Source organism: Pleurodeles waltl, chromosome 4_1 (genome assembly GCF_031143425.1).
Source record: "Pleurodeles waltl isolate 20211129_DDA chromosome 4_1, aPleWal1.hap1.20221129, whole genome shotgun sequence".
In the NCBI taxonomy this organism is placed as follows: Eukaryota; Metazoa; Chordata; class Amphibia; order Caudata; family Salamandridae; genus Pleurodeles; species Pleurodeles waltl.
Genome location: NC_090442.1, coordinates 769,806,188 through 769,818,290, shown reverse-complemented (window position 1 = coordinate 769,818,290; position 12,103 = coordinate 769,806,188). Strand labels below are relative to the sequence as shown.

General features: G+C 45.5%; 1 protein-coding gene across 1 annotated transcript in view; it reads left to right on the top strand.

Moving 5' to 3' along the window:
* The window catches only part of DENND6B (DENN domain containing 6B), a 367,826-nt gene that overhangs the window by 341,227 nt on the left and 14,496 nt on the right, over positions 1 to 12,103 (top strand). The window lies entirely within an intron of this gene.

Sequence of the window (12,103 nt, the reverse complement as noted above, 5' to 3'; positions counted from 1 at the left end):
TTGGAATAGTGAAACTTCAGATGCAGCTCATATTAGTTTGGAGTGTGATATGGAAAAAAGACAGCCATCAGACATGACATGAGCTATAATATCACCAGTTATACGCAGAGATCAGAATAGTAATCAGGTATAGCATTATTGCAAGCAAACATTTGTTGAGGTATGATCCTTAAGTAATTTGAGGTGTGATTGAGGCCCTGCAGGTCTTGTGCTATATATTTTGGCAGTAGCTTAATCTTAGATTTTTTTTGTGAGCCCGTATGGTGAGTGTATTCAAGGGAGTTGGTCCCACTGCTCCACTGGGACATGTCAGTGATAAGTTATAATGCTTTCAACCTTCAGTTCATCACATTTAATTGTTTTTAAATAAATTGATAATCTGTTAGTGCTTGACATCTGGTAGTACCTGAGCCTTCCAGTGCATGGCAATAGGCCTGCAGGCCATCAGTAGGAGCCAAGAGAGAAGTCTCAGTTGTCGAGTTATTCATCATTGCTGTTGAAAGAGAACAGCACAAACAAAAGGTAACACTGAAAAAAATACACTGAGGAAGGCTCAAACATCTGACTCTAGAAGTCAAAATGGTCTCTGCTTCAAAAAAACATCAACTGAAGGCAAGTCATGATCAAAAGAGCCCCTCGAGTCCCAGGCTAGGGATACCGAAGGTGGTCCAACTCCCGAAAAGATGTTAAAAGATGATCATGGTCGAGTAGACGAGAAAGCATATTGAAGCTGAGAAGCTTCGCCATTGAGAGAAGAGAGAAATGGATAAACACTGTAGAAGCCAGCGAAAAAGATTCAGACAAAGGAAATTTTGACATTGAAAAGGAAATAGACATTGACGCTTGACGTCGAGTCAAGTGCAGTGGAAATTGAAAGAAAAAAGAAGCAACTAGAGGCAGAAATGGGAGCAACTCTACAAAGAAAGAGGGACTTCAATTAATCTGTTCGGGAATTTCATATTCCACATTAGCCTTTGAGGCATAATGACATTGGCAAGGGGGAAGTCGAGGAACTGGAACCCCCCTACAACACCGGAGCCACAAGAAGAGCAGGAACATTACTAATTTTTTTTTTTTTTTTTTTTTTTTTAAGAAGAGGATCCTGAGAATTTAGCTATAGAAATGCTACAAGAAGGATCTGAATTCACAATGAGCCAGTGGCAAAACATTGAGACTGATTCCCCTGAAGAGGGAATTGACATGTACCCCCTCGGGAACATCTGCCCAATGACATTGTGATGTATGGTTAGCTTATAAAACAAAAGGTAGCTGAGAAATATGGGGTACACATAGAAGACGAAAGCGCCCAGTCCTGCTTTCTACTCAAGACATTACTCCCTTCTCAAACTAAAAATCAGTTTCTACTAATGCTTCCAAGCATTTTGAGTCAGGGAAGTGAGGCATTCAGGGAGCCTGCGTCTTGCAGAGCAGTAACACCTTGGGCTGAGAAAAAGTATAGGCATTCTTCCAGGGATCCTCTATACATAGGAGGAAAAATGAAATTCAAGCAGATTCCATCGTAGCAGCCACTACAAGGAAAAGGGAAAATATACCAAAAATATCTGGTCCACCTCCAGATGAAGAAAGTAAGAGGATGGATTTGATTAGAAGGAAATTTGAAAGAGGGGCAGCAAACCAATGGAGAATTGCAAACTCCAACGCTCTGCTAAATATGTACACCTACCACCAATGGTAGGAAATGGCAGAGCTTGATGAAACATTTACCCGAGCATTACCAAAAAGATGGCTGTGGCACTGGCAGATGATGGAAAAAATAAAGCTAACTCTTGCCTCAAATGAGCTCTTGGTGCGGCTGGTACAGCTAGTTGTCAGATTATGGCAGGGACAACACTAAGACGCCATGCATGGTTGAAGGTGTTGGGTTTTAAACCTGAAGTATATATCAACACCCCATTCAACAGTGAACATCTTTTTGGAAGTGCTGTAGATGACACCTTACTGCAACTGAAAAAAGGACGACACTGTGAAATCTATAGGAGCTCTGCAACTCTGAGGGCACCTCTGAAGAGGAACAACTCCTGGTAGAATACGAATAGGAAGAGGGAATTTCTCCAGTACATCCTCAAATCAGGGCTTTCAAGAAACAAGTCAGTCCCAGGCAACACCTTAACACTGGCAATTTTAAGGGTGCTTACTTGCACCTTCCAATGAATAACAATCACAAAATATTCCTGAGATTTGTAGTTATTGTAGTTAACAAGACTCCTTACCAATTCAAAGTACTAGCTTTCAGAATAAAGTCAGCACCTGCAGTATTTACAAAATGCCTAGCGACTGTAGCAGCACACCTAAGAAGACAAGGAAATCCCGTCTACCCTTGCCTAGACAATTTGTTGGTAAGAGCATATTTATTGAGCAAATGCCAAACAGATATTCAAAAGGTAATACCACTGTACAATCTAGGATTTTCAATAAATGCAGCAAAATCACCAACAAAGCCAGAGCAAGAAAACATCTTTCTGGGGGCAAGAATCAATAGAGGTAAAAGCTTTTCTATGCGAAAAGGGTAGCGTCTATACTTCAAGAAACTCTCCTTTACCATAAGGGGACAGTCTGACAGTAAGGACTGTGGGGAAAATCCTAAGGAAGATGGCCTCATGCATCTGGCTTAGTCCATATGCAAGGGTACATATTAGACTGCTTCGAGAGGTGCTACAAAACAAATTGTCTCAAGCACCAGGGAGTTTCGAGGAGCTAGTGGTTGTAATGCAAAAAGTTAGAGGGATAACATGGTGGAACATAACACAGTTATCAGCAGGAACGCCATTTACACAGCCAACTCCTACTGTGACCATTACTAGAGATGCCTCGCTTATGCGTTGGGGAGCACACATGGGATCACTCAATGTAAGAGGTGAATGGACAGAACACAATGTAGTACATCGTATCAGTGTCCTGGAACAAAAGACAGTATTCCTAGGCTTAAAAGCCTTCCAGAAAGAGAGATGGGGAAATCATTACTAATGCAAACAGATAATACTATGGCAATGTTTTATATCAGCAAACAAGGGGCAACACAATTCTTTGTCTTGTCAAAATTTGCACAAGAAATTTGGAAGTGGGTGTAGGAAGCTGGCCCTTTATGTGGTATGTAAATACCATGTAAAGGTTTCAGGGGTTCCCCAGTGAGTGGAAACGGCTTGCTATGTAATCCCAAAAGTTCTATGTTTAGCGGTAGTGTGGTCGAGCAGCCTTAGGCTTAACACAGAGAAGTGCAAGACATCTACAAATACACACAATGGTCAATAAATGAGACACACCACTGAAAAAGAAGATCTACACCTATTTATGAAAATAGTAAGTATCTTTATAAAAATCGCTCAGGTAAGTACGTTTTTAAATAGAAAATCTTTTCACTTTAAAAAGTGGACACAGTACAATTTCGGAGTCCTGCAATGTTATCCTACGGGAGAAAAAAGCTCTGCAAACAAGTAGTGTACAGCCACTTACAAGACCAATCTCCAGGAGTTATGGTGAGTAGTGGGCAAGGTCTAAAGCAACACCAGCAGTACACCACCAGGGGCACGGGGCGGTCAGGTGCATGGTGCAAAACAGCTTTGGGTGCCCAATACGTTTCAATGAGGATATGTCACTGTGAAAAGAGGCTGCAGGTTCTGGCCAGGAGGCAGTCAGGCTGAACCAACAGTGGGGCTCAGGCCTCATGATGCTCGTGCACAGGTCCTTTGGTCCTCTCCTCCATGGCTCAGGGGTGATGGGTGCAGAGGTGTCTTTAAGTGTTGGGTTTTCTTTGCCTGCGCGTTTGCGGTAGAGGTGGGGCTGTGTGGAGAGGCTGCAGGCGTCGTCGGGGAGCCCAAGAGGGGTGAAACCACGATGAACTCAGACTATGGAGGGCTGGGGAGCCTTGTTTGCACCAGTGGTCCACTTCAGCTCGGTTCAGACACGTTGGGTGCAGTTGTGACTTCAGGTGTTGGGTTTTGGTGGTTTCAGAGTCCTTTCTTTGGAGTTTGCTGGAGGGGAAAAGGGTCCGCTGTTCACTGGAGGTCTTGAGTCTTTATTGAAGGCAGGTAGTCCTCCTGGGTTTCTGGAGTCACAGCTGCAGGATGAGTTGACTTTGGTTCAGATTTCAACAAGGGATGTACACAAGCTGGTGGGGTTGGTACCCGGTCACTTGCTTCTTTTATCCTCTTACACTTTTGCAGCTCTTCTGTGCCCCTGGTCTTCCTGGGTCATCAGAATATGCTTCTTTGGTGCCAGGGGCTCTCTTAAATACTGAATTGAGGGGCATTAGGGGGTTGTAGCCAATGGGCTACTGACTTGGGGTAATTATGCCCCCTATGTGACCACTTCCTGCTGGAGGTGGGCCTAACCGTGTCCCAGAATTCCTAAGAATGCCATCACAAAGATGGCCACCTCTGAAATTTTGTGTTCACCTCGCAGTAGCCCATCTTAGGGGCGGTACTAGTATGGAGACGGCACTTCTACCTGAGTAGCTCACCTTGTCCAGGTGCCAAGTACCCGATGGACAGGGCAGGGTGGCGTTGATGGGTTTGCTTCTTCTCCTGTGTGGGAAGACAGATTTGCATTTCAGTGGTGGCAGCCGTTTGAGGCTTGCTGCCTTAGGAAGGCTAATCAACAGGTCATCCTGTTGGGGGGAGGGTGGGGTGTTACACCATCTACCCGGACAGGCTTTTGGTCTGGGCCTCCTGAGAGCAGAAGGCTCCCACCCTAGGGGGCCAGAACCGTGTCTCGGGTGGCAGGCTGACAGAAACCAGTCAGCAAGCACACCAGAGGCTGATAGGGTTTCAGGGGGGCCCTCTACGGTGCCCTCTGGGTGTGTGTGCTGATAAATTTATCACTGGAATCAGTGTGGGTTTATCAATACAATGTTTGATACCAAACATCCCTATCCTTAGAGACCGAGAAGGCAGACTGTTAATCTGGTTGAAGACTAAATCCTGTACTTCTGGTGAGGAGAGGCATTTAGGAAGGCCTCATAAAAGGTCTGCAGACCTAAGGCAGGCTGCAAAATCCTGAAAATACCACAAGAAGCACCATAAGGAGGTTGCCAAGGACATTCAAAGCTCAATTTCATGTGAGCCATCCTCTCCTTGTCGCAAAAAGGAGACCCATCACCGTTCTCCTTCATCAGAGCCTTCCACTTCTAGAAAGATGTCTCTTAAATTCATGTCGATGACAACACTACAGTCGACGATAGCGACAATGACACTACCATCGTCGACCACGACGGTTTCCACAACTACCGTCTCCGTCTCGTCGACGAGATCATCATCCACACGTCGATGTCTGTGGTAAAGGCTCCCATTTTTTCTGTTAGAGTCGCAGATAAGTCACATTTGTCGTTTGAGCCGTCACCGAAATCGGCTCTAGAAAAGACCTCGTCGTTGAAAGGTACATCGGCGACAAGGGCACCGTCGTCAACACCATCAATGACCAGAGCATCGTTGTTGACGCCATCGTCTACGAGAGTACCACCGACGACACCACACTACCATCGACGAGACGGTTGTTGACAAAAAAAATCAGCGACAAAGTCAATTTAGACGACTGGACCATCGTCGCCGACACCCATCAACGATGCCACTTGTTACTATGACTCAGGGCAGCGTGATGCCCATTTCCTCTGGATCTGCCGACCTTCACGCTACATTGAAAATTACCATGATCTCCAAGTTTACTGTTTATCCGGCAGATACATCACCTAGAAAGGTAACAACCTTACTTCCTAGTCATCTGCTAGACTGGGAAGAATCAGATGAAGGACCCTTTGGTGATGCGCACAGTCCATCCCAGGTGCATGTCAAGTATCAGGAAGAGGAAGATGAGGATGAATACGAGCAACAGTACCAATCTTATTATTCTCATTCTACACTGTCCAGATGCCTGCTTCTCTGATTCAAGATTTGCAGTCAGTGTTGCAATACTATAAGAGGAGGTTCCCAACTGCAGCTGAGACGCAGCCGCCTCTCCCTTCCTCCCTGTTACACCAAGGAGTATACCTCCACCTCCACTAACTCCCAGGCTTACACCACAGTCTACAATAGCTGCTCCTCCTAGAGATGACATCTCCTCTTCAGAGGATGAAAGAGAAGGAGAGATTGCAAGACCCCAGCATCCGAACGATAAATAGGATGATTATTTAGTTCCCACTCCATCGCCACCACCTCCTCGTCCATCAGATTCTCCACCGGAGGATATAGGAGGTTTTCATAACTTAATGAATAGGGCGGCCACACGGTTTAATTTACCAACCTCCGTCTCACAGTCGGAATGCTTCCTCCATGACTTCAAGGAGCAGGCAAGAAAGTCGGTGGGAGCAATTCCAGTCATAGACTTTATTTGGAGTGAATGCATTAAAATCATGGAGAATCCAGCTACTGTTTCACTGATTCCACAAAAGCTAGATACAAAATACAAAGCGACACAGGACTCTCCAGTGTGCCTAACAGGGCATCCTAAACCAGACTCAGTCATTTCCCAAGCCGCCCAACGGCGTTCTAAGAATCCGTCGACTTCTATATCTACTCCTAGGCAGACGCCTAGACAATGTGGGCAAGAGATTCTTGGCCATGTCGGCTATAACTGTCCATGCAGCCAACTCTTTAGCGATTTTTTTGGGGGGTTGCCAGATCGCCAGATGTGGTCTGACATGAACGCTTTCTTAGAGCTCTTTCCTGAGAACAAGCAACCTGAGGCACAGAAAATTCTGTAGGAAGGAGAACATATCTCAGAAGAGATCATAGACTGCGCTCTAGACATAGCCTCTACAGGTTTCCGTCAGCTGGCAGGAGCAGCGGTTCTGTGCCGCCAGGGATGGTTGAAAGCAACATCTTTCAGGCCAGAAGTCCAGTCTAGGATATTAGATATGTCCTATGACGGAGAATCTCTCTTCGACAAACATATAGATGAGGTCCTACAGGCCGTTAAAACTGACACAGACCCTGCTCGTTCTCTGGGGACCTTGCAGTATAGGAAACAGCCCTTTTGGGGAGCAAGTGGTAGGGGTTTCTCCACGTTTCGTGGTTTCTACCATAGACAGTACCAGGAGCCCCATTATAGACCGGCCTATTAGCAGACTTACAGGACACCATACACGGCCTCCTATGCCAGACAAGGTGGGAGAAGGAAACAGAGCTCTCAAACACGGGATCAACCCCACAAACAATGATCATTGTCGAGCACCGGCTACACTTCCACAATTCCATCAGGTGGGAACGAACATCTCGAACTACCCTCAGAATTGGAAAGACAACATCGGACAAATGGGTGCTGGATATAGTGGCTCAAGGTCATACGCTAGAGTTTATACAAAAACCTCCACACCGTCTGCCAGGAAAATCGCATCCACTTCATCTTTACTTGCTGCAACAAGAGGTTTTCCTAATGCTCGCCAAAGGGGCGATAGAGGAAGTCCCTGTGAACCACAGGGAACTAGGATTCTATTCCCGGTTCTTTCTAATAAGGAAAAAGTCGGGGGAATGGAGACCAATCCTAGACCTCAGAAAATTTAACAAGTTTCTAAAGAAACAGTCCTTTCGTATGATCACACTGTCGGTTATCCTGCACCTGCTCAACACTGGAGATTACATGACATCATTAGATCTCCAGGATGCCTATTTCCATATACCGATTGATGTAAAGCATCTCAAATATCTCCGCTTCACTGTGGCCGGTGCCCATTACCAATTCAAGGTCCTTCCATTCAGCTTAGTCAGCGCCAAGAATCTTCACGAAATGTCTTGCTCCGATAGCAGCTTTCCTCCGCAACAGGGGTTTTCAAGGCTTCCCATATCTGGACGACTGGCTGATAAAAGCTCCTACATCACAGCTGGCGTCCAAAGCTACCATCGCTTGCCTAGGACTATTTCACAATCTAGGTCTAATAGTGAACTTCCAAAAATTGTTCACTCCACTGCAGGATAGTCTTTTTAGGTGCAGAACTTGACACAATCAAGAGCAAGGCTCATCTCTCAAGGGCGCAACAGCAAAAACCTGGCCAACATGGCTTCAAGGTTGCAAGAAGAAGGTCCGTTTCAGTTCGGACGTTCAAGTCACTCCTAGGCATGATTTCCTCATCGATCACCCTAGTCTACCTAGCGAGGTTGAAAATGAGACCATTACAGGAGGAATTGCAGCTACAATGGATTCAATCTCAAGGATCCTTTGAGGATTCAATCAATATTACACCAAGGATGGTCGAGACTCTGCGGTTGTGGTCCCAGACCGACCATCTCTCTCAGGGATTGACCTTTCTGACTCCAATGACAGATTTCATTATCATAACGGATGCTTCTTTGGTGGGCTGGGGCGGTCATCTGCAAGACGTGCACTCAAGGGAAATGGTTGATTGTGCAGAGAAAACTGCATATAAATCTGCTAGAATTAAAAGCAATTTTTCTTACACTCAAAGCGTTCCTTCCGCGGATAACACTACAAGCATGTTCTACATCAACAAACAGGGAGGAACAAGATCTCTTTCCCTCTCGAGAAGCTCAATGTTTGTGGGAATAGCTCACACTTCACAAGATTCGTCTGAGGGTGGAACACCTGCCAGGTGTCAACAACGCCCTAGCAGACTCTCTCAGCAGGACGGACGACAACTGCCACGAATGGGAACTCAATCAGAGGGAGCTAGGCAACATCTTTCTGTGCTGGGGACGTCCAACTCTGGATCTGTTTGCCACCAATCAAAACACCAAATGCCAATTTTACGCCAGTCGGTACCCACTCCCAGGGTCGTGGGGGAATGCCCTTTTGATTCAGTGGTCCGGGATCTTTGCATACGCTTTTTCCCCCTTTCCCATTGATTCCCAGGCTTCTGAAGAAGATGAAATCAGAGCGTTGCAAGCTAATACTCATAGCCCTCAGGTGGCCCAGACAGTATTGGTACACGGAACTCTTTTTCCTGTCAGTGGAAAATCCCTTGCGTCTTCCCAGCAAGCACAACCTTCTAAGGAAGAGTTAAGGTCAGATATTCCATCCAGATCCAGCATCTGTCCAACTGCACGCATGGCTCCTGAATTCCATAAATTTCAGGGCATGAACATCGATGAAGAATGCAAAGTAATTTTGCCTAGGGCATGGGCTGACAGTACAAACAGGACTTACAAGCTCAAATGGAAGAGGTTTTGTATCTGGTGCCATCACAACAATTAGCATCATTTAAAAGTCTTTCCAGAGCAAATTATATCATACCTTCTCACTCTGTCAAAGGACAGTCTTGGTCATGCATCTGTTATAGTCCATTTGGCTGCTATATCATTTTATAGACGCTCTGCTGAAACGCCCTCCCTTGGTTCATCCAGACTAATCAAACAGTTTATGAAGGGTCTGTTTCGCACTTTCCCTCCGGTGCGACCACCTCCGCCCCAATGGCATTTAAACATAGTTCTTTCCCAATAAATGAAAGCCCCGTTTGAACCTATTCACAGAGTAAAGCTGAAATACATGACATGGAAGGTAGCAACTCTGCTGGCTCTTACGTCCACTAGAAGAGTCGGTGATAAACAGGCCTTTACCGTTGAAGAACCCTATCTTATGTTTTCGGATGACTTTGTCCTTCGAGCAAACCTGAGATACATCCCTAAGGTTCCTTCATCTTTTCATTTGAATGAACCAGTGATATTAAGAACATTCTTCCCGAATCCGTCAGTGGTGGCGGAGAGGACTCTCCACTCACTGGATATCAAAAGATGCTTAAAGTTCTACCTTCAGAATACTAAACAGCTTCGGAAGACAGACCAGCTCTTAGTCTCACATGCCCAAGGGCGTCAGGGTACAGGAGTCTCTAAGGCTACGATAGCTTGTTGGATTGCCACGCAAAGGTGGGAAAACCATTAACTAACTGCCTGAAAGCACATTCTACAAGGGCAATTTCCACTTCGGCTGCTCTGTTTCAAGGGATCGCCTTGGACAAGATATGTCAGGCTGCAAAGTGGAAGACTACGCACTCTTTTGCGCAGCATTACTGTCTGGAATCAACGCAAAGATCTGATTCTCTTGTTGGGCAGGCGGTCCTACGCCATCTCTTCCATTGAGGTGAGATTTTTCCTTGAATGAGTATACCTAATTCTATATACAATAAGTTTACAATTCCTATGTAATTATTGTTTGACATGCTTTTACTTTAAATATATATATATATATATATTTTTTTTTAAAATATATATTGACATAGCTATGTTAGATCTATATTTAGAAGGATTACAATGCTCTCACCCACCATCCACTGCGGGCATAACAGTTATTATGAGCACTTCTGGCTATTCAGATTCAAGCATGTGAATTTATGAAAAATCCAATACTGGATAACAAAACAAGTTACTAACCTATAACTACAGTTACCCAGTATTGGTATCTTTCATAAATTGACAAGTGACCCACCCTCCTCCCCTTTGAGGCTCACATTTCCTTTCCATAACATACTTTTCACTCTAGTGCTAGAAAATCTAAGGGAATGAGCGTCTTTGGGTAATGTTCTGGAGCCTGATTGATTGGTCATGAGTCAAGTTTGGGTCTTTTTACAAAAGGACATGGATAGGCTATATGTGTGAATTTGATAGCATTATAGCCTATGGAAATTTTTACTTACTGCTCTTATAGTATACCGTGGGACTCCCACTTTGACGACGGGGATGATTCAAGCATGTGAATTTATGAAAGATGCCAATACTGGATAACTGTAGTTACAGGTAAGTAACTTGTTTTCTTCTCCCTCCCTGTACTCCAATCACCCAACACCTGTTAGGGCAGACTACAGGATTTCCTCCCTCGCTAGCAGGAAGTCACTTCAGTCAAGTGGATATTAGCATTGGTTCTCAACTGCTACTCCCTAGAGCTTCTCTCTTCCTCTCTCACCACCAGCTACACCCGCAGGAAAGAAGATCTCAGCCTTCCAGAGGAAGAGGTGCAAGTGCTCCTTCAGAATGGACCATAAGACCAGGGACACCCACCAGCGGGGCAAGGGAGATTACTCTCTCTACTTCATCATCCCTAAGAAGGGCAGTTCTCTCAGGCCTATTCTGAACGTCAGGCCCCTCAACCAGTACATCTTCTCTGAACATTTCCATGTGGTAACACTGTAGGATGACATCCCTCTTCCTCAACAGGGTGACTATGTGGCAGTGTTGGACCTCAAGGGCTCCTCCTTTCACATCCCTATTCATTCCACCCATCAAAGCTACCTATTATTTGTGGTAATTGGCCATCAATGTCAGTTTAATGTACTTCCATTCGATGTCACCACTACCTCCTAGAGACTGCAGTGCCTAGCAGTGTTGGCTACCCACTTAAGGAAGAGGAGTATCCATGTTTTCCCCTACCTCAGTAGTTGGCTGATCGAGAGCGCAAGCAAACACTGGTGTGTGGTGCATACCCAAGCTGCCATCTCACTCCTCTACAGCCTCAGGTTCATTATAAATTCCACCAACTCTCGCCTACAACCTCTCCAAATCCAGCCCTTTTTGGGGTGACACTGAACTCGGTCACAGTCAGTCTACCCACATCCCAGAGAGGATCCTGAAAATCCATCAGTTCTTACCAGCCAAATCTTTATTTCACAGTCAGAACCTTTATGCACCTCCTAGGCATGATGGCCTCATGCAACGACATATTGCCCCAGGCCAGCTACGCATGCGACAGCTGCAGCGGTGCCTTTCAGCCAAATGTCACAAGTGGAGGGTCAGATGGATGATCTAGGGTTGGTAACGGCCAATGCACATCTCTTTCTGCAGTGGTGGAATAAGAACAACCTGTTGCAGGGCAGGTCTTTCCTGGACACCATTTTGCCATTTACCAATCCTATGGGTGCCTCCCAAGCAGGACGCAACTGTATATACTGCTGTGAAGGGAGTGTAGACTTCACATCAGCAGGAGCACCACATCAACTATCTCAAGCTCTTCATCATACAGTTTACCCTAAAAGCCTTCCATTCGCTCATTCAGGGCAAAGTAGTCGTCATCAAGATAGACGACAAGACTGATATGTACTACTTACAGAAATAAGGTGGCACTCACTCTTTACCCCTCTCTGTGTTGGCACAGAACACCTAATTTTGGACACTCCGCCACTACATCCACCTTATGGCTGAGTACCTTCTGGGGT